The sequence below is a fragment of the Geotrypetes seraphini genome, chromosome 6 (assembly GCF_902459505.1).
Source record: "Geotrypetes seraphini chromosome 6, aGeoSer1.1, whole genome shotgun sequence".
Taxonomy (NCBI): Eukaryota; Metazoa; Chordata; class Amphibia; order Gymnophiona; family Dermophiidae; genus Geotrypetes; species Geotrypetes seraphini.
The window spans coordinates 245,495,589-245,515,781 of NC_047089.1; the positions used below are offsets into that span (position 1 = coordinate 245,495,589).

The 20,193-nt window shown below is 44.8% G+C and overlaps 1 protein-coding gene across 1 annotated transcript in view; it reads right to left on the minus strand.

Moving 5' to 3' along the window:
- LOC117362118 overlaps positions 1–10,945 on the minus strand; it is a 33,002-nt gene extending 22,057 nt beyond the window's left edge. Inside the window, exons 1-2 of the mRNA XM_033947957.1 lie at positions 10,877–10,945; positions 3,728–3,824 (exon numbers count right to left, since the gene is read on the minus strand). The gene's annotated coding sequence lies outside the window, so the exon portion shown is untranslated. The remainder of the gene's footprint in view (positions 1–3,727; positions 3,825–10,876) is intronic.
- Between the last annotated feature and the right edge of the window lie 9,248 nt (positions 10,946–20,193).

Below are 20,193 nucleotides of genomic sequence, written 5' to 3' on the forward strand. Positions count from 1 at the left end.
ATACTTTAGGAACAGTTGAGTTTTTAGACGTTTTCTGAATTCCTCATAAGTAGTGGGCGAAAGCAGTTGATCTAAGTCTTTACCCCACAATGCTGCTTGATGTGAAAGAAGGTTTTCATGGTGTCACTATTGTAAATCACTATTGTATCACTATTGTAAATCACTATTGTATCACTATTGTAAATCACTATTGTTAATAGGACCAGAAATGCGTTGTTGAGGAGAAAGAGATTAATAGGACAGAGGAATCACTATGGAGGAGAAAGAAGATGAGTGGGTCAGTTGTCTAGATACTTTAGGAACAGTTGAGTTTTTAGACGTTTTCTGAATTCCTCATAAGTAGTGGGCGAAAGCAGTTGATCTAAGTCTTTACCCCACAATGCTGCTTGATGTGAAAGAAGGTTTTCATGGTGTCACTATTGTAAATCACTATTGTATCACTATTGTAAATCACTATTGTATCACTATTGTAAATCACTATTGTTAATAGGACCAGAAATGCGTTGTTGAGGAGAAAGAGATTAATAGGACAGAGGAATCACTATGGAGGAGAAAGAAGATGAGTGGGTCAGTTGTCTCGATACTTTAGGAACAGTTGAGTTTTTAGACGTTTTCTGAATTCCTCATAAGTCGTGGGCGAAAGCAGTTGTTCTAGGTCTTTACCCCACAATGCTGCTTGATGTGAAAGAAGGTGTTCATGGTGTTTTTTCAGATTACAACCTCTAACTGGGGGGGAAACGAAGTAGGAATGAAAGCTTCTCTTGTGTCTGTTGGCAGAGAAGGAGAAAAGGTCAGTTATGTATTTAGGGGCAAGTCCGTTTAGCGCTTTAAAGCAGAAGCAGGCGAATTTAAACTTGATGCGTGCTTCCATCGGTAGCCAATGTAACTGCCGGTAGTAGGGCGATACATGATCGAATTTCTTGAGTCCGAAGATTAGTCTGACCGCTGCATTTTGCATTAGTTGTACACGTCGCCTGAAAAGGCCCTTACTCCAGCAGAAGAAACCCAGAATCCCTGTTAGAAGGACAAGTTAGACAGCCGCTCGGGCTAGATCTTAGAGCAGTGTCCCGCACATTTTGTCGAGCCGCAGCACACTATACGTAGCGGCTGTGGCTCCAGGCATCCGGAAGTGCACGGGCGTCGCCATGACAACATCAAGTGCATGCGTGAAATCATCACACCGACATCTATGCATGCGTGAAGGCCCTCCCAATGGACCCTAAGCCACAAGTAGGGGGGATACCAGCAGAGAAGAGGGTCGGAGAGGAGAGGCGCATTCTGTAGGCAGTCAGCCGGCACCGGCACCTCTTCTCCTCACCTGTGTGTCGCAGCATACCTGAAATCTCAGGAAACCACCTAGTGTGCCACGGCATGCTTTTTGCGATACACCGTCTTAGAGCACAAGAAGGGAAATATTGTGCAACTTGCTGAGATAAATAAGAGGGTACCAAACTCCGCAAGCTTTTAAAAGCTACCACAAGAATCTTAGATTGATTTCCAAAAGATATTGGTAAGCGGCATAAATATTTAAGTAGAAGGGTGGCATGATACCAGCTCATGCCAAGTCAGTGGCATAGCGAGGGTAGGAGGCGTTCAGGGCGGTAGCGTTCCCCACCCACGCACTCCTCTACACCCCCTACTCCTTCCACACACACATCCCCCGCCACATTCACGCCCTCCCTTCCCACCCCGTATCTCTTTAAATCTTCGCCAGTGCAAGTAGCTTCTCCAGCCTACTGCTCATGCCGGTGTTGGCTTTCCCTCTGATGTCACTTCCTGGCCCCGCAACCCGGAAATGATTTCAGAGGCCAAGTGCAAGCAGCAGGCTAGAATAGTTGCTCATGTTGGCGAAAATTTTTAATGAGGTATGGGGGAGGGGAACAGAGGGATGGGGGGCGGAGAGGTGCTGGCGCCCCTACCAAAATTGCACCAAGGGAGGCCTGCCCCCCCACTACCCTTACTATGCCACTGTGCCACGTTATAATCTTTGGAGCTGTGATCTGTATTAATGGAAGTGTAGCAAGTGGCTGCGTTGGAAGACAGAATAACAATAGTCTAACCATAATTACAACGGTTCTTAAATACAAGAGCGAGAACTACGATTTTATTGGTATTATTACAGCCAATGAGAGGCAACGATAGGCTAAAGGTATGATAATAGACTGCAAAGATTACATATGAATAAAATTAAATGACTAGAGTGCCTTTTGCTCGTGGAAGGAAATAGACATATGTTAATGAAGAGGCGGCCATGTTTGCTGGTTTTGGGCCCTGTAAGCTTTAAGTGTGAGTGTTAGAAAATAAGCAGCAAGTATAGGGTTAACAGATGTCCAGGAAAACCCAGACATGTCCTCTTTTTAGAGGACAGTCCAGGTGCCTGGGGTGGATTTCCAGGATCCGGCAGTTTGTCCAGGTTTTGGAAGGCCTCGAGTTTGGGGCCGCGTCTTGAAGGTCTCCGAGCATATGCGGAAGCGAAGCGATGCCATGACACGAAGGCGCGTAGGTGTGTGACTTCATCATATGGCATCCATGCGTGCTTGGAGGCCCTCCACATGCATAGGGTTACCAGGTTTTCCGTCTGGAAAGTCCGGACCCCTAGACCCGCCCAGTTCCACTCATCTCCGCCCCGTCAAGCCTCGGTTATGCCCTGTCATGCCTCCCAAGCCCCATCTCCAGTCCTGCCCCAGGCCCCGCTCCCTACTGCCTTCTCTCGTCAGGCAGGACATCGATGGATGCAACGCAATGACATCCCGCGCGCGTGTGCATGATGTCATCGCATCGTATCCATGCATGCGCGGATGCTCTCCTACACGAAGGAAAGCTTTCCATAACCCGGACAAAGTGCTGGGTTTCGAAAAACCGTCCGGACCCCCAGACCCCCGTCCGGACATCTGGTAACCCTACACTGCAGCCTCAAGCTCGGGGAAGAGACAAAGTTTGTTTGGGGGCAGGGCTGGGCGTGGAGTGTGGCGGGGCTACGTGTCTTCTTTTTGAACAGGTAACCCTCATCTGGAATACTGTGTACAATTCTGGAGGCCACACTATCGAAAAGATGTGCCGAGAATTGAGTCAGTTCAACGAATGGCCACCAGGATGGTCTCGGGACTTAGGGATCTCTCATACGGGGAGAGGCTGACTAAATTGCGGATGTACTCTCTCGAAGAACGCAGGGAGAGGGGAGACGTGATTGAGACGTTTAAATATATCACCGGTCGTATCGAGGAGGAAGATAATATTTTCTCTCTTAAAGGTCCCACGGCCACAAGAGGACACCCGCTAAAAATCAGGGGCGGGAAATTTCACGGCGACACCAGGAAGTATTTCTTCACCGAAAGAGTGGTTGATCATTGGAATGAACTCCCAGTGCAGGTGATCGAGGCCGGCAGCGTGCCAGATTTTAAGAATAAATGGGATGCACATGTGGGATCTCTAAGAGGGTAAATTTGGGGGAGGGTCATCAGAGTTGACAGACTTGATGGGCTATGGGATGTCTAAGAGGGCAAAGTTAGAGGGGTGGGTCATTAGTGTGGGCAGACTTGATGGGCTATGGCCCTTTTCTGATGTCATTTTTCTATGTTTCTAAGCAGGTACAGTATAACGTTAAATGGAGGTGGTATGTGTAAATTCATCTCATGCGCGTTCATGGTGGCCATGTTGAAAACCCTGACCGGCTGTGGTTCTTGCAGGACCAATGTAGGAGTGGCAGGTCTAGCCCGTTAACATTTACCAAATGAGTTGATCCTTTCGCAAGCAGATTTATGAGGGCTTCTGGCTCTAGGTACTGCACACTGGAATCGTTAATCTTCAGCAAACGGTCTCCCTTTCTGAAAATCAAGCAATACACGTGTGAATCACTTTTTAAAGGAAAACGTGTCATAATATGTCTGGTCTAGGGCTAAAAATATTGTGTGATCTTAGATCTTGAAAATTACTGCAATGCACCACTTCATTTACGTTAGCACTGGGTCTAGAACAGGGGTGGGCAACTCCGGTCCTCGTGGGCCGGAATCCAGTCGGGTTTTCAGGATTTCCCCAGTGAATATGCAGGAGATCTATTTGCAAAGCTTTCAATGCATATTCGTTGGGGAAATCCTGAAAACCCGACTGGATTACGGTCCTCGAGGACCGGAGTCGCCCACCTCTGGTCTAGAATGTCACAGAGATAGGAGGGAAGGTAGCACAGACTATAGGAAAATTAGGGTCCGACAAAGGCGTCGGAACGGGGGAGGCCGCAGGAGCCATGGCCTCCCCCAAAACTGGTGCTCTCTCGTGGTAAATACACACTCCGAAGTGCAATTGTGCCGATGTTCAAAATCAAACGACAATAAACAATGACATCAGCTTGACAGCACAAAATTTTTAGGGTGACGGAACTAAAGCGTGCCGGACAATCGCGCGCGGACAAAGACGCTAAGACAAATGCATGTAGGATGTCAGCGCACCGGATTAAAAGGTTACTGTAAAGATCTCTGAGGGGGGTTTGGGGGGAACCCCCCCCACTTTGCTTAGAAATGTTGCCACTGCCATTGGGGGGGGGGGAGAAACTGTAATTTTTCACTAAAACACTGGGAAAAATTACACTTTCCTCTCTAATGGGGGAGGGGTTCCCCCCAAACCTTCCAACGGCGGCGCCAACACTTCTAAGTAAAATTGAGGGGGGTCCCCCCCCCACATCCCCCTCAGAGTGATTTAAAGTTACCTTTTAATCCGGTGAGCTGACGTCCAGCACGCATTTGTCTTAGCGGCTTTGTCTTCGTGCGACTGTCCCACGCGATTTCGTCTATGAACCAATTTGTAGTGCATGAGGGGGAAAAAAGACCTCCGAGACCTTAATTCATGCAGCATGAATGCTATAAATATTATTATTGCAGTTCGTGGGCTCAGTCAAGTTTCAAGTTTCAAGTTTCAAGTTTGACCTTTATTTGATGAATCGCTTATAATAATATCTAAGCGATGTACAGTGTTAAAAACCATCAGAATGTGGTAATACAATTAGTTTACAGTAGTCACTCATAAGACAGACAAAATTAGACGAACAGGAGGGGGGGAGGAAAGGTGAAAAGTTACAATCTTGTTCTTTGTTAGAAATTGACATCAAAGGGGAAGCACATCGGGTAATAATGGGTTGGGAAGAATATTGGACCTTAAAAGGTGGTATTTCATATGTCAAACGCGTCTTGAAATAGGTAAGTTTTTAAAATTTTCTTAAACGCAACAAGGTCAGTTTCGTTTTTAATGAAATTTGGAAGGGAGTTCCACAATGTGGGGGCTTTTACAGAAAATATATCATTTCGCCTAGTGCCTATGACTTTTAATGAAGGGACTGAGAGCAATTGTGATGAAGAGGATCTAAGAGAACGTAAAGTTTTGTGTGGGACAATCATTTTTGCAATATATTGAGGTTCACTGAAGGTTAAAGTTTTGTAAACCAGAAATAAAATTTTAAACGTAATTCTATGGGTTATAGGAAGCCAGTGTGATTTAATTAATAAGGGGGTGACATGGTCAAATTTCTTTGCGTTATGAATTAGTTTGATTGCTGTATTTTGGATAATTTGGAGACGTCTATTTTCTTTTTGAGTTATATTAATTAGAAGAGAATTGCAGTAGTCCAGTTTGGAAATAATAAGAGAGTGAATTAAAATATTGAGAGATTTAGTATCCAAGAATGTAGAGATTGAACGTAAAAGCCGTAGTCTGTAAAAACATGATTTGACTATTACACTGATATGATCATGATAAGATAGATCTACATCAATTGTTACACCTAGGATTTTTAGCTTAGGTACCGGTTAGTCATAGATCAAAACCCCAAATGCTTTTGTAAGTAATTATTTTGATAATAACCTTAAATATTTTTAACATTTAAGCATAAGATAGCATCTATTTTTAAAGAAGCACTGATCTGAGCCACAAACGCCACTGCGATGTTAAAAGCCCTACATTGTACTACCTGACGGGAACTCCGTTTCACCTTACTAGGCTTCGTCAGGGGATTTTACTGCAATAAGGAGCACAACGTGAATTGAGGTTCAAACCAACAAAATGTCTGTTAACATCTCAGTGGCGTTTGTGACTACGATAAGTGCTTCTTTAAAAATAGACGCTATCGTATGTTTAAATGTTAAAAATATTTAATTTCAACACCTGGTAATTTGTGTCATCTTCCGTTCTGGGGGAGGGGAGGAAATATGGGGGATGATAGTAATATGTTTGGGAATTATCGAATTGTAGAAATATATATGGAATATTAGAACTGTGTATATAATTGTAATGAATATCTTACTGTATTTTATTATTGTATATGTATTTGATTCCTTCAAGAAAATGTTTTAAAATAAATGTTAAAAATATTTAAAGTTATTATCCAAATAATTGCTTACAAAAGCATTTGGAGTTTTGACCTAAGATTGAGCCCACGGCCTGCAATAATAATATTTATAGCAGTCACGCTGCCTGAATTAAGGTCTTTTTCCCCTCATGCACTAAATGCGTTACAAAATGTGTTACATAACTGGAAAAACTTATCCAACACAGATTGCAACAAATACACTGTGTTTAACAGCTAAATATGAAAAGGTTAACTCTCAGTTCACCATACTTGGTCACCTCTATATTCTCATTGCAATGTATCATACAGTATTTGACCTTTGGAATATACAAGTTATTATCTGCTTGTAATACCATATATACTCGAATATAAGTCGAGACCCCCGTTTCTCCCCCAAAAAGGAGGAAAAATTATTGACTCGAATTTAAGATGGGGGCTTAATATTCAAGTGCCATGCCCTGCCACGATCTGCACCCAGTGTCCCCTCCCTCATGTCCTCCCTTGCCAGGCTCTGTACCCAGCCTCCCTCACTCCCTGCCAGGCTCTGTCACCTAGCCCCCCTCACTCCCTGCTAGGCTTTGCACCCTGTCTCACCTTCCTACCCTGTTACCCCCTCAGGTGGTCCAGTGGTAGGCCAGAACAGGAGGGGTGCCTCCTGTCTCCCGTCCCGGCTAACAATTTTTTTAACCCCCTCCCCCCGTGCTTAACTTTTGCGCGGGACGAGAACTGGCGGTAGCCATTCCAAGAGCAGCGCGGGACCGAGCAGGATGCATGAAAAGCTCAGCCCGGTCGGGTGCGCCGCTGGCCTCGAAATGGGACGGAGAGGTTCACCATGGGGGCAGGGCGCGGAAAGATTGCTCCAGCCCCATACACTGCTAGACCTCCAGGGATTAAAAACGGCGCAAAAGGTAAGCGCGGAGGGGGGTTAAAAAAAATTGTTAGTCGGCCAGGACGGGAGACAGGAGGGATCCCTCCTGTCCCGGCCTACCAAGTCATATGGCAGGCCGGTTGAGGCCTGCAACGTCCGGGAGGAGGTCGAGTCTTCATTGTATGATGGCCCAAATATAAGACGAGACCCCCATTTTTGAGCCTTTTTTGGCCCAAAAATCTCATCCTATATTCGAGTACATACGGTAGTTCTGACATTACTGTCCTCACTTACTGTGATCGCATTCACCTACGTCTTTGATACCTGTGTGCGATGCATTTCACGATGAAGTTGTTCTCATTCTATGCCTTACTGCTCTGCAATTTGTTTCTCTGCACCAATATACTGTTATCTTATATTTTAAACCAGGGGTGTCCAACCTTTTGGCTTCCCTGGGCCGCATTGGCCCCCCCAAAAATTTCTGGGGCCTCACAAATGCGCAAACGCTGCAGCAAAACAGAGGAGGGAGCAGGCAAGATGGTAAACACCCAGAGGCAGCAAAGGAAATCACTGCATCGCCCTCAACTGGGGCCACACAGAATACTTCACGGGGCAGCATGCGGCCCTTGGGCCACAGGTTGGACACCCCTGTTTTAAACTAATACAAATTTTTGAACTGAAAAAAAAAGTTCGCTGAATTAGTGCGCCCTAAATGCTAAGGCATCCATTATATCCTGTTGGTATCTTAGGTCCCTTTTTTCATAGGCAATCACTTAAGCAAAACCACCCATGTAGTTAAGTTTTGGTTTGATTTTGATGCAAACCACATTAGTTAAAAAAAAAAAACAACCTACCTGCAAAGTTTGTACCAACTTGGGTAGTTTTGATTACTTACATTTTCTCCCTGGAAAAGCGGAGACTTAGAGGAGACATGATAGAAACCTTCAAGATCATGAAGGGCATAGAAAAAATAGACAGGGACAGATTTTTCAAATTATGGGGATCAACAAGTAGAAGGGGGCGCTCAGAGAAATTGAAAGGGGAGAGGTTTAGAACAAACGCCAGGAAATTCTTTTTCACACAGAGGGTGGTGGATACATGGAACGCGCTACCGGAGGATGTGATAAGCAGGAGCACGCTACAGGGGTTCAAAGAAGCTTTGGATAGGTACTTGGAGGACAAAGGGATTGAGGGGTACAGATAAGAGTAGAGGTAGATTATAGGGATGGGATTAGAGTTAAGTTATAAAATTAATCAGGGACCACTGTTCAGGCACTAGGCCTGATGGGCTGCCGCGGGAGCAGACCGCTGAGCAAGATGGACCTCTGGTCTGACTCAGAGGGGGCGACTTCTTATGTTCGTATGTTCTTAGATCTGACTTTTGAAAATATGTGGATTGTACCTGTGTTTGTAATCCAAACCAACAAAAAGCACAAAGACGACCCAATATTCCACAGCAAAAGCAATCCAAGCGATGAGAACACAAAAAACTGTGGATGTACACTCCTCCCTCCGTATTTGCGGTGCTTACAGGCGGAACATAGCCACGAATATGGAAAACCCGTGAATAACTGTTTATATGTTATTTGCGGGTTTTTTCTAACAGCCACCGTTTTTACTATTGAAAGCACGAATAACTTTTTATAGGTTATTCGTGGTTATTTTGTAACAGCCGTCATTATTAATATTGAAACTCGCAATTTTTGGAGAATAACAATATTTTCAGCGATTTTTAGGCTGATAGCAGGCAAGCAGAGATTTTCTCTGTGGACGCTGGGAAGCAGCGTTTTTCTCTGTGGACACTGGGAAGCAGCGACTTCCTGAGCGAATGCTGGTAAGCGCTAAACTTTTTTATCGGTACAATACAGGTACTTTACTCATGATGTAATTTGGGGGGGAGGAGTCAGCATGCGAAAAATCACGAATAAGCGAAACCGCGAATATGGAGGGAGAAGTGTAGATGTTCTGAAAGATGATTTATTAGTCACTCTTCACAATAAAAACATATAAATTACAGATATAAATCCAAATTTATAATCCACACATAATTGTCCTACCGGAACCTCCATGCCCTACATGCAAACACGCCTTCCTCAGGGATCCAAAAAGAAATGGGGATGTGATGATCTGAATGAGAAATTCTGAAATGGTTATACTTTCAATGTATTATGGGAGGGGGGTGGTACATAGTTATAATATAGGTTGAATCAATATCTATGAATATAGCACATGTATGTTATTTTTTTGATTGCAGTATTTGTGAAAAAGGGTGGGTGGGGGAGGGAGATAATTTATGAATTTATGATGACAATAGAAAGAATTTCAAGCGATGTGTATGATTCAATTGATGTAATATTGTGTACTTGATGGAAGATGAAAAATGAATAAATAATTGGATTTAAAAAAAAGAGAAATTCTGAAATGAATTACAGTACTCCCCCAATATTCGCGGGGGTTCTGTTCCGTGAATATGGTTTTTCTTGGGGGGGAGAGGCAGGAGAGAACAGCTGGAGCACCGGCGAGTGAAGGAAGTCACTCGCGGTCTGCTCCGATCGTCTCTTCCTGCACTAAAGTCGGGCCTCACCAATCAGGAGCTGCATGTCAAAGTGACTTCCTTCACTCGCTGGCACTCCGGCTGCTCTCTCCTGCCTCTCTGGCTGCCCTCTCCTGCCCGGTCATTCGCAGTTGGAAAATACCGTGAATGACTGGGACCGCGAATCGCCAACCGTGAACGACCAGGGGAGCACTCTATACCCAAAAGGAATATACAAGTACATAATAAGCTCATAAACAATTTCGAAAGTAAAAGAGTGACTAATAAATCATCTTTCAGAAGATCTACAGCCACAGTTTTTTTGTAATGCAAACCCACAAGAAGCTTGCTTTATAAAAACGATAGAAAGTGTAGAAATAATAATTTATTTTTCTATACCGCCTACCAGTAGTTCATAGCGGTTTACACAATAGGCATTCAGCATACAATATAATAATAACATCATACATAATAAAATTCTAACGGGTCCTTTTATCAAGCTGCGGTAGGGGTTTAACGCGAATAATACCATGCGTTAAACCGCCTGTCGTGCTAGCCGCTAACGCCTGCATTGAGCAGGCGTTAGTTTTTTAGCCGGCCATGGGGGTTAGTGCGTGATTAAAATGTTCAACGCACTAACCCCGCTAGCGTGGCTTGATAAAAGGACCCCTAAGTAACTAATACAAGCATTAAAACTAATGAATTAAAAAAAAAAAACCCACAATATAAACTAAAATAAGTACAGATAAAAAGATTAAAAGTACATTATAACTACATGATAATATGAAAATCAATAATGTATATTATATTGTTCAAATAAATGGGTTTTAAGATCTTTTCGAAATTGATAATAAATAAGAAATGGAGAAACAAGAAGATTCACACATGAATTCATTAATCCCGCTTGGAATGCTAAGGTCCTATGCCAAAATTTTTTGTAACGACATGCTTTTGCTGAAGGAAAATAAAACCAACCAGATCTACGAATATTTTTCTTAGAAATAAAAAAAAAACCTAAAATGAGAAACAAGGTAAGCCGGCCCTAAGCCAAATAAAAGTTTAAAACAAATGCATCCAAATATTAAAAAACACTCCAGCCTCAAACGGTAGACAGTGAAGCCAGTGAATAGAAATGCTTTAGTACCTCAGCCAGGAGAATGACTTGGTGCTCCGGAATTTGACCAGTCCTTGAATCTCATAGCAGTGTCTGCCATCGGCGATCATGTGAAAAAGCGCAACGCCCCCATGCAGGTACGCCACCTAGTAATTGCAAGAAAACACACAAGCGTGTAAGTCACAAATCCTCATTTTACTGTATAGGCCAATAATGGAAGATGGTTTGATGTTATACAAAGGACCAAAATCAACTTCAACAAAGCAAAAACCAAAACGCAAAGAAACTTAAGATACCAATTATTTTCTTAAGCAAGGGCTTCTCAAGTCAGTCCTTAGGTCAACCCAACCAGGACATCCGCCATGAATGTACAAACACATCAGGGCTTCTCAGAAATTGTCAATAGCTTCAGTCCCTTGAGTATACCATCAATTCCAAAAAAGCTAGTTAAATAATAAATTCACACTAGTCATCCACAATTCTAACATCAATATGAAATAAATACTCCTATATATATCTCATATAACCTACATATTATTCATATACACACACAGGGCCTCCCCAGTTCTTACAATCAATAAAATAATCCGTTAAAAGATGTCATGAAATGTTCACCCATCACCTGGGTATAGCAGCAACCAGGAAACATTAATAGCAGCAGAAAGCACAAAACATGCTTGGACTTCAAGTTCTCACTTATAGATGCTCATCAGCGAAATACTTTTAAAATCAATAGGAGGAATTTTTTTTTTCCACTCAGAGAATAGTTAAGCTCAAGAAGGCATTGCCAGAGGTTGTGGTAAGAGCGGATAGTGTAGCTGGTTTTAAGAAAGGTATGGACAAGTTCCCGGAGGAAAAGTCCATAGTCTGTTATTGAGAAAGACATGGGGGAAGCCACTGCTTGCCCTGGATCGGCAGCATGGAATGTTGCTACTCCTTGGGGTTCCGGAATCTTTTGCTACTCTTTGGGATTCCGGAATCTTGTTATTCTTTGGATTCTGAATGGAATGTTGCTACTCCTTGGGGTTCCGGAATCTTTTGTTACTCTTTGGGATTCCGGAATCTTGTTATTCTTTGGATTTTGAATGGAATGTTGCTACTCCTTGGGGTTCTGGAATCTTTTGTTACTCTTTGGGATTCCGGAATCTTGTTATTCTTTGGATTCTGAATGGAATGTTGCTACTCCTTGGGGTTCCGGAATCTTTTGTTATTCTTTGGGATTCTGGAATCTTGTTATTCTTTGGATTCTGAATGGAATATTGCTACTCCTTGGGGTTCCGGAAACTTTTGTTACTCTTTGGGATTCCGGAATCTTATTATTCTTTGGATTCTGAATGGAATGTTGCTACTCTTTGGAATTTTAGAATCTTATTGCGTGTTTTTTCCCCTCGATCACCCATTTTCTGAACCGGCCACGCAAATTAGCTAAAACCCCATGCAAAATAGCCAAGCGATTGATGCACTAACATCGCTTGGCTATTTTGCATCAGATTTTAGTGATAGTAAAAACTGTCGTCGTCGTCCCCCCAAACCCAAAACTAATGACAGGAGGGATGTCTACTCCCTCCTGCCACTGAATGCCCCCCCCCAACCCGAAGAAAATGGTAGGAGGGATGCCTAATCCCTCCTGCCACTGAATGCCCCTCCCCACCCCACACCGGTCGTGCAAATCATTTGCATGCAAACTTGATAGTGGCATCGATCGCTGCTGGAGAATTGGCCAGAGAATTGACTAACAGCAATCAAGGTGCTATCTTTAGTGTATCTAGCTCTTTATCCCCCATTTCCCCAGGTACATTAGATAGATTGTGAGCTCACTGGGACAGACAGGGAAAAATGATAATCGTGATAATCATTGGCCTGTTCTGGTCTTTGCCTTCACAGAGGAAAAGACTAATAAGGGGTCATGCGTAATCACAGTGGAAATTCAGGAAACAGCCTCCCAGTGAGAGCCAGGATGGCTTTGGATACCTCCTTGATAAAATTCCTGTTTCTACTGGGATAGCTGTGTTGTTCACTGGGATCTGCAAGAAGACCCCTTTTTCAGCTTGGAAAAGAGACGGCTGAGAGGGAGATAGGATTGAAGTCTACAAAATCCGGAGTGGAGTAGAACGGGTACAAGTGGATCAATTTTTCACTCCGTCAAACGACAAAGACTAAGGGACACTCGAAGTTACAGGGAAATACTTTTAAAATCAATAGGAGGAAATATTTTTTTCACTCAAAGAATAGTTAAGCTCTGGAACGCGTTGCCAGAGGTTGTGGTAAGAGCGGATAGCGTAGCTGGTTTTAATAAAGGTTTGGCCAAATTCCTGGAGGAAAAGTCCATCGTCTGTTATTGAGAAAGACATGGGGGAAGCCACTACGGTACTTGCCCTGGATCGGTAGCACGGAATGTTGATACTCCTTGGGGTTCCGGAATCTTTTGTTACTCTCTGGGATTCCGGAATCTTGCTAGTCTATGGATTCTGTATGGAATGTTGCTACTGCTTGGGTTTCGGCCAGGGACTAGGGACCTGGATTGGCTACCGTGAGAACGGGCTACTGGGCTTGATGGACTATTGGAATAATCCAGTAAGGCTATTCATATGTTCAGTGGATTTAAAAGCAAAACTCTTACCTCCTGGGTGTCCATGAGCTTGCTCTGGTCTGTGCTGAAGGCTATAATCTCTGCTTCCTTATATACTAAGTGGATGCTATTTTTTTTTCATACTGACAACAAAATCACAAGAGCTTATCTGAATTCATACTTCCCCTTTAATTTACTATTTTATGAAGAGGGGAAGTGATGCATTTGTAGCTTAGAAAGTGGATCCTTCTCTGTTGTTTTTTTTTGAGACGGTCTATCAAAAGCTTCACTAGAGTTCTACTCGAGAAAATATGACAATATCAAGGAAAAACTATGAAAGCCCCGCAGTGCAAAATGACGTGGCAAAAAAGAAAGCCTGAGAGCCGGTCTCATCCGGCGATTATAACGCAGAGCTGGGAGGCCCATGTGGTCGCCTGTCAAAGACACGTGGCTGGCTGGGGTGGGGGAAGGGAGACACTGTGATAGGTCAGCGGGTCTTTCCCGCCGCAAGGAAGGCTGACAATTGGAGGGGCCATGGCCGCAAGGGGAGGGGGTACGCTTAAAAGCCAGGACCCCGGAGAACTCTGAGTCCTCTGAGTTAGCTTTTCCCGCCCACCCACCCTTAGGTTCTGGCCAACAGGAGAGCTGGTGACGTGTCTTGTCTGTCCAAGTTAGATTATAAGCTCTTCCGAGTAGGGACCTATAAAGATCAAAATGTACAGCGCTGTGTACGCCTTTCAGCGCTGTATAAGGGATAAGTAGTAGTAATGGTAGTATTTCTTTTGAGTTCTACATTAAAGAGTTGGATTACGAACAGAGAGTCTACTGGTAAACTTAACTGGGGATGGTTTATACTGGCTGTTGAAGCTTTGTTCCACACTTTGCCTAGAACAGGACAATGGGCCTGATTTTTTTCAGACCACAGGAGGCAACCCGGCTACCTCCCGCAGTCGGCGGCAAACCCAGAAATTCAGTGCCGGGCCTGTATCCTGCAATTAGCATTGAATTTCCAGTCAATGTCAAGCCACGTTTAACACAGCCTTCCAAGCCAGTATTCATCGGCTGACCAACTAAGCCATAGCAACCAACGATAGGCCTGCTATTTAGGTGGGTATATCTAGGGTTACCATATGTCCGGATTTTGTCTGGGTTTAGGAGCCTGGGGCCGCATCCGGAAGGTGTCCATGCACGCGTGCGTGCCTATGATGTCATCACATCGCATTCGTGCTCCTCGAAGGCCCTCCAGATGCGGCCCACGAGCTCACTGAAGGAGAGGAGTAGGTTTGTGCGGGGGGCCGGGCTGGGGTGGAACAGGGCAGGACCATGTGTCCTGGTTTTTGCATGGCCAAATATGGTAACCCAAGGTCTATCACACCGCTCAACTTAGCCAGTCTGCCAATGACTATTGGGCCTGACCTTCTATGTCGCATGACTTAGCTAATGAGAAGGAGATTCAGCAGGGGATAGCCCATCAATCTCCCACTGGCTAAATTGCATTGAATATTGAGCAAGTTTTACGGGACCATTGTGTTACTCTGTTGCCATGTTAGTTTTACTATGAATTGTTCTATGACTAAGATTATTAGTGTGGGGAAAATCAGAAATGAACCAAACACAAAGTCCAATGAGGAAACCCCACGAGAAAACCTCTAATGAAAAGCTACCTAGCTATTTCTCTTGGCTCCTGTTGGATATCCACTGTTCAGACCCACTCTTTTCATCTGAAAATCCGAAATTAACAGCATAACGTATTAAATCAGCCCTGATACTTCTTGTTACCGAAGCTATTTGGATTTTGTGGGTTTTATTTAGCTCTTCCTGATACCGTTTCACTAATAGCTCGAGGAGTGTTGCACTCAGATGCTTTAAGTATGAGTATTTGGGTTCTTTATGAACATAAGAATAGCCTTACTGCAGGGGTGTCCAATGTCGGTCCTCGAGCGCCGCAGTCCAGTCGGATTTTCAGGATTTCCCCAATGAATATACATGAGGTCTATTTGCATGCACATTGTATGCTAATAGATCTCATGCATATTCATTGGGGAAATCCTGAAAACCCGATTGGATTGCGGCCCTCGAGGACTGACATTGGACACCCCTGCCTTACTGGGTCAGACCAATGGTCCATCAAGCCCAGTAGCCCATTCTCACGGTGGCCAATCCAGGTCCCTAGTACCTGGCCAAAACCCAAGGAGGGTTCCATACAGGATCCTAAAGAATAGCAAGATTCCGGAATCCCAAAGAGTAACAAAAGATTCCGGAACCCCAAGGAGTAGCAACATTCCATACAGGATCCCAAAAAATAGTAAGATTCTGGAATCCCAAAGAGTAACAAAAGATTCCGGAACCCCAAGGAGTAGCAACATTCCATACAGGATCCCCAAAAATAGCAATATTCTGGAATCCCAAAGAGTAACAAAAGATTCCGGAACCCCAAGGAGTAGCAACATTCCATACAGGATCCCAAAAAATAGCAAGATTCTGGAATCCCAAAGAGTAACAAAAGATTCCGGAACCCCAAGGAGTAGCAACATTCCATACAGGATCCCCAAAAATAGCAAGATTCTGGAATCCCAAAGAGTAACAAAAGATTCCGGAACCCCAAGGAGTAGCAACATTCCATACAGGATCCCAAAAAATAGCAAGATTCTGGAATCCCAAAGAGTAACAAAAGATTCCGGAACCCCAAGGAGTAGCAACATTCCATACAGGATCCCCAAAAATAGCAAGATTCTGGAATCCCAAAGAGTAACAAAAGATTCCGGAACCCCAAGGAGTAGCAACATTCCATACAGGATCCCAAAAAATAGCAAGATTCTGGAATCCCAAAGAGTAACAAAAGATTCCGGAACCCCAAGGAGTAGCAACATTCCATGCTACTGATCCAGGGCAATCGGGCCAAATGTAATTCCAGTGAGGGGGAAGGGAGAATTAGATTTGTTCATTGGGAAAACACAAATAAAGATAAAGCAAAATTGCTTGCCTGTAATAGGTTTTCCGTAGACCATTTCTATCGCAAACTGTGTGCCCCGGAGGATTCCAAGTGTGCCCTGAGATGCCGGCGAGGATGAGAGGCACCAGCTGTCCACTTACAGGATGTGCCTCTCGCAGCGAGAAGCACGTCCTGTTAATCAGGCTGCCGGCGCTGTCGCCTCTGTTTCTCACCGGTGCCTCTTCTCCTTCTCATCTCTCCTGCGGCGCCCCCCTCCCCCCACCGGCGGCAATAGGAGGCTCAGGGCTGCAGCTGGAGGACATCCGCACATGTGTGGACATGGATGTGATGACGTCACGCACGGGCATGACATCATTGCATCAATATATGTGCATTTCCAGGCACCATCCAACCGCAGCCGAGATTAGAGTGCCAGCGATACACTGCCATAGACAGAAGGGAAACGTAGCCACACTTGCCCCTCCCTCGTAACCCTTTCTTCATCTACCTCGGGTACACTTCTCCCTCCGTATTCGCGGGGGATACGTTCCACCTATAGCTGTGCATATGGAAAAACCGCGAATATGAATTGTATTTGTTAATCGTGTTTTTTTGTAAAAAAATAGCGGTTTTGTTAATAAAACTGCAAATAACATATAAAATTCATATTCGCTGTTTATGTTAGTGGAATAACGATACAGTACAGTACTGTATATATTAACTGTATTTATTGAATGCTGTAACAATATTTATTGAATACAAGTACTGTAAATCTCAGGGTAAACAGATTCAGAAACCTTAGGCCAGGCAAACAGCGATTTAGAAAGCTTTGGGCAGGCCAGCAGCGATTGAGAATTCTTTTGGCAGGCAAGCAGCAATATAGAAAGCTTTAAGCAGGCAAGCGGTTTTCTCTATGCATGCTGGGAAGCAGCATTTCACTCTATGCATGCTGGGAAGCAGCATTTCACTCAATTGATGCTGAGAAGCAGCATTTCACTCTATGCATGCTGGGAAGCAGCATTTCACTCTATGCATGCTGGGAAGCAGCATTTCACTCAATTGATGCTGGGAAGCAGCATTTCACTCTATGCATGCTGGGAAGCAGCATTTCACTCTATGGATGCTGGGAAGCAGCATTTCACTCTATGCATGCTGGGAAGCAGCATTTCACTCAATTGATGCTGAGAAGCAGCATTTCACTCTATGCATGCTGGGAAGCAGCATTTCACTCTATGCATGCTGGGAAGCAGCATTTCACTCAATTGATGCTGGGAAGCAGCATTTCACTCTATGCATGCTGGGAAGCAGCATTTCACTCTATGCATGCTGGGAAGCAGCATTTCACTCTATGCATGCTGGGAAGCAGCATTTCACTCAATTGATGCTGGGAAGCAGCATTTCACTCTATGCATGCTGGGAAGCAGCATTTCACTCTATGGATGCTGGAAAGCAGCATTTCACTCTATGCATGCTGGGAAGCAGCGTTTTTCCCCTGTGCACGATGTCAACCAGCGATTTTCAGAGTTAAAGTTTTTGAACTTCGATTTTGTAGGAGAAATCATGGAAGCTGAGTGAATATTGTTAAAAGTTAAACTTTTTTTACATTACAGCAAAAGGAAAGGAACATTAATCATGATGTAATTTTGGGGGGCGGAGTCACTCAACGAAAAATCACGATTATGTGAAACCGCGAGTGCAGAAACCGTGAATACGGAGGGAGAAGTGCACTTGGAGGTCCTGTCCCTTTAGCCATAGGACACCTGAGAGCTGATAGGCTCTTTGAGAGAACTCAGGAACTCTGGCACAGATGCACTGATCAAAAACAACAACCCCCCCCCCCCCCCCCAAAGAACATTGCCAAGCTAGAAGAGGGCACTCTGTCCAACACAGGGTTACCAGATTTCCCCGGACATGTCTTCCTTTTCGAGGACACGTCCGGGGGTCCAGACAGCTTTTCATAACCCGGCACTTTGTTCCGGTTTTGAAAAGCTTCCCATCAAAATCGCGTCATGAAGGGGCATTTGCGCAGGTGCGATGACGTCACGCACACATGCCGTCATTGTGTCGCGTCCGCGCATGTGCAGATGCCATCTGGGGGCGGGGCTGGGGGGGCGGAACAAGACGCGATACAGGCGGAACAGGGCAGGTCTGGGGGGGGGCGTGGCCACGGGTCCGGATTTTACCTTAGTCCAACATCGCCACAAAACAGTATCTCTCACTGGCGAGGCGAAGGTGGGCGCCATCGCCCACTCTCTTCTCCAGCCCCCTGACGCGCATGCCCCCTTCCCTTCACCTGTACCTGGTGCGAGCAGCATCTCCAACTTGCTGCCCGCATCGGCGTCTGCTCTCCCTCTGAAGCCACTTCCTAGTCGCGGGACCCAGAAGTAACATCAGAGGGGAACGCCGATTGAACAGCAGGTTAGAGGTACTGCTCGGGCTGTCGGATAGCTAGAGCTACGGTGGGAAGAAGTGAAGGCGTATGCAGCGGGGGAGGAGTGGGAAAGAGCGGGGGTGGGTGGGGTGGAGAGGAGGAGAGATGCCGGTGCCCCCACCAAGGGCGTTCACCCCTCCCTTACTACACCACTGGTGGCTTTCAAACTTTTTCGCTCTGGCACGCTTTAAATGGAGCAAATGTTTTTCATGGCACATTATAAATGAAATTATAAAATTGCAAAAACCAACAAGGGATAGTTTACAAGCAAACACGTATTTCATCGTCCGCCATCTGCGGTCGTTCTCTTTTTTTTTTTTTTTAATTTAATTTCTGTCAGAGCTGAAATATCAAAGTTGCCAATGATAAGAAGATCCAAACGATAACAAAGTCTTCATTGCTTTGTTGCTCAAATTAGGAAAACAATTGCATAAAAATAAAACCAAAATGACTTGCCATTGCTTTTCAAGGACCAATCTCGTCAAAGGATAAGGCTTGTCTAGGCCACTGTTCTTCAATTGGGTCCTGGAGTCCTCCCCTTGCCGGTCAGATTTTCAGGATATCCACAATGAAGATGCATGTAAGAAATTTGTATATAATGGAGGCAGTAATGTAATGTAATGTAATGTAATTTATTTCTTATATACCGCTACATCCGTTAGGTTCTAAGCGGTTTGAAGAAAGTGTACATTAAGATTATAAATGAGAAGTAAGAAGGTACTTAAAAAATTCCCTTACTGTCCCGAAGGCTCACAATCTAACTAAAGTACCTGGAAATTAATAAAGAAGAGAAAATAATTGCAGTGTATGCAAATCAAGTTTATGCATCTTCATTGTGGATATCCTGAAAATCTGACCGGCAAGTGGGGGGACTCCAGGACTGAGGGGCCTAAGGCAACTGGGCCAATTCCGGTTGGCCAGGTGCCTAAGGCCCCTCCTGTGGGCGGGGCCTTAGGCGCCTGGCTCAATCAGGCTCTAAGGCCCGCCATTCGGCGGATGGCATGCCTGCCGGGTGGACGGGCTTTGGACCCTTCCGTCCGGCCAATGGATTTTAGGTAAAGGGGTGTGTGTTGGGGTGGGGGTGTCGCCGGATCGCTGTGTGTGGGTGGGGTGTCATGGAGTTCAGGGGACCGCGAATCTCACCCCGAAGTGCTGTGGTTGGTGGCAGTTCAGCGATCGCCATCGCGGCAGGGGAGATGAGCCATCTCCTGCCGTGATCGTTGCTGTGGGGGTGGATTCTGTAATCAGTGTTCTTTTGACAGACACCGGTTATAGAATTCAGCTTTTAGGCGAAGGACTGGTCCCCCTCCTTTGCCTAAAAGATCTTGTTTTGGGTGTTTGGGACTTAGGCTGTTTTTTTGGTTGGTAATGTGTTGTAAGTGTAGACATAGTGGTGATCTGGGTGTTTAAACAGC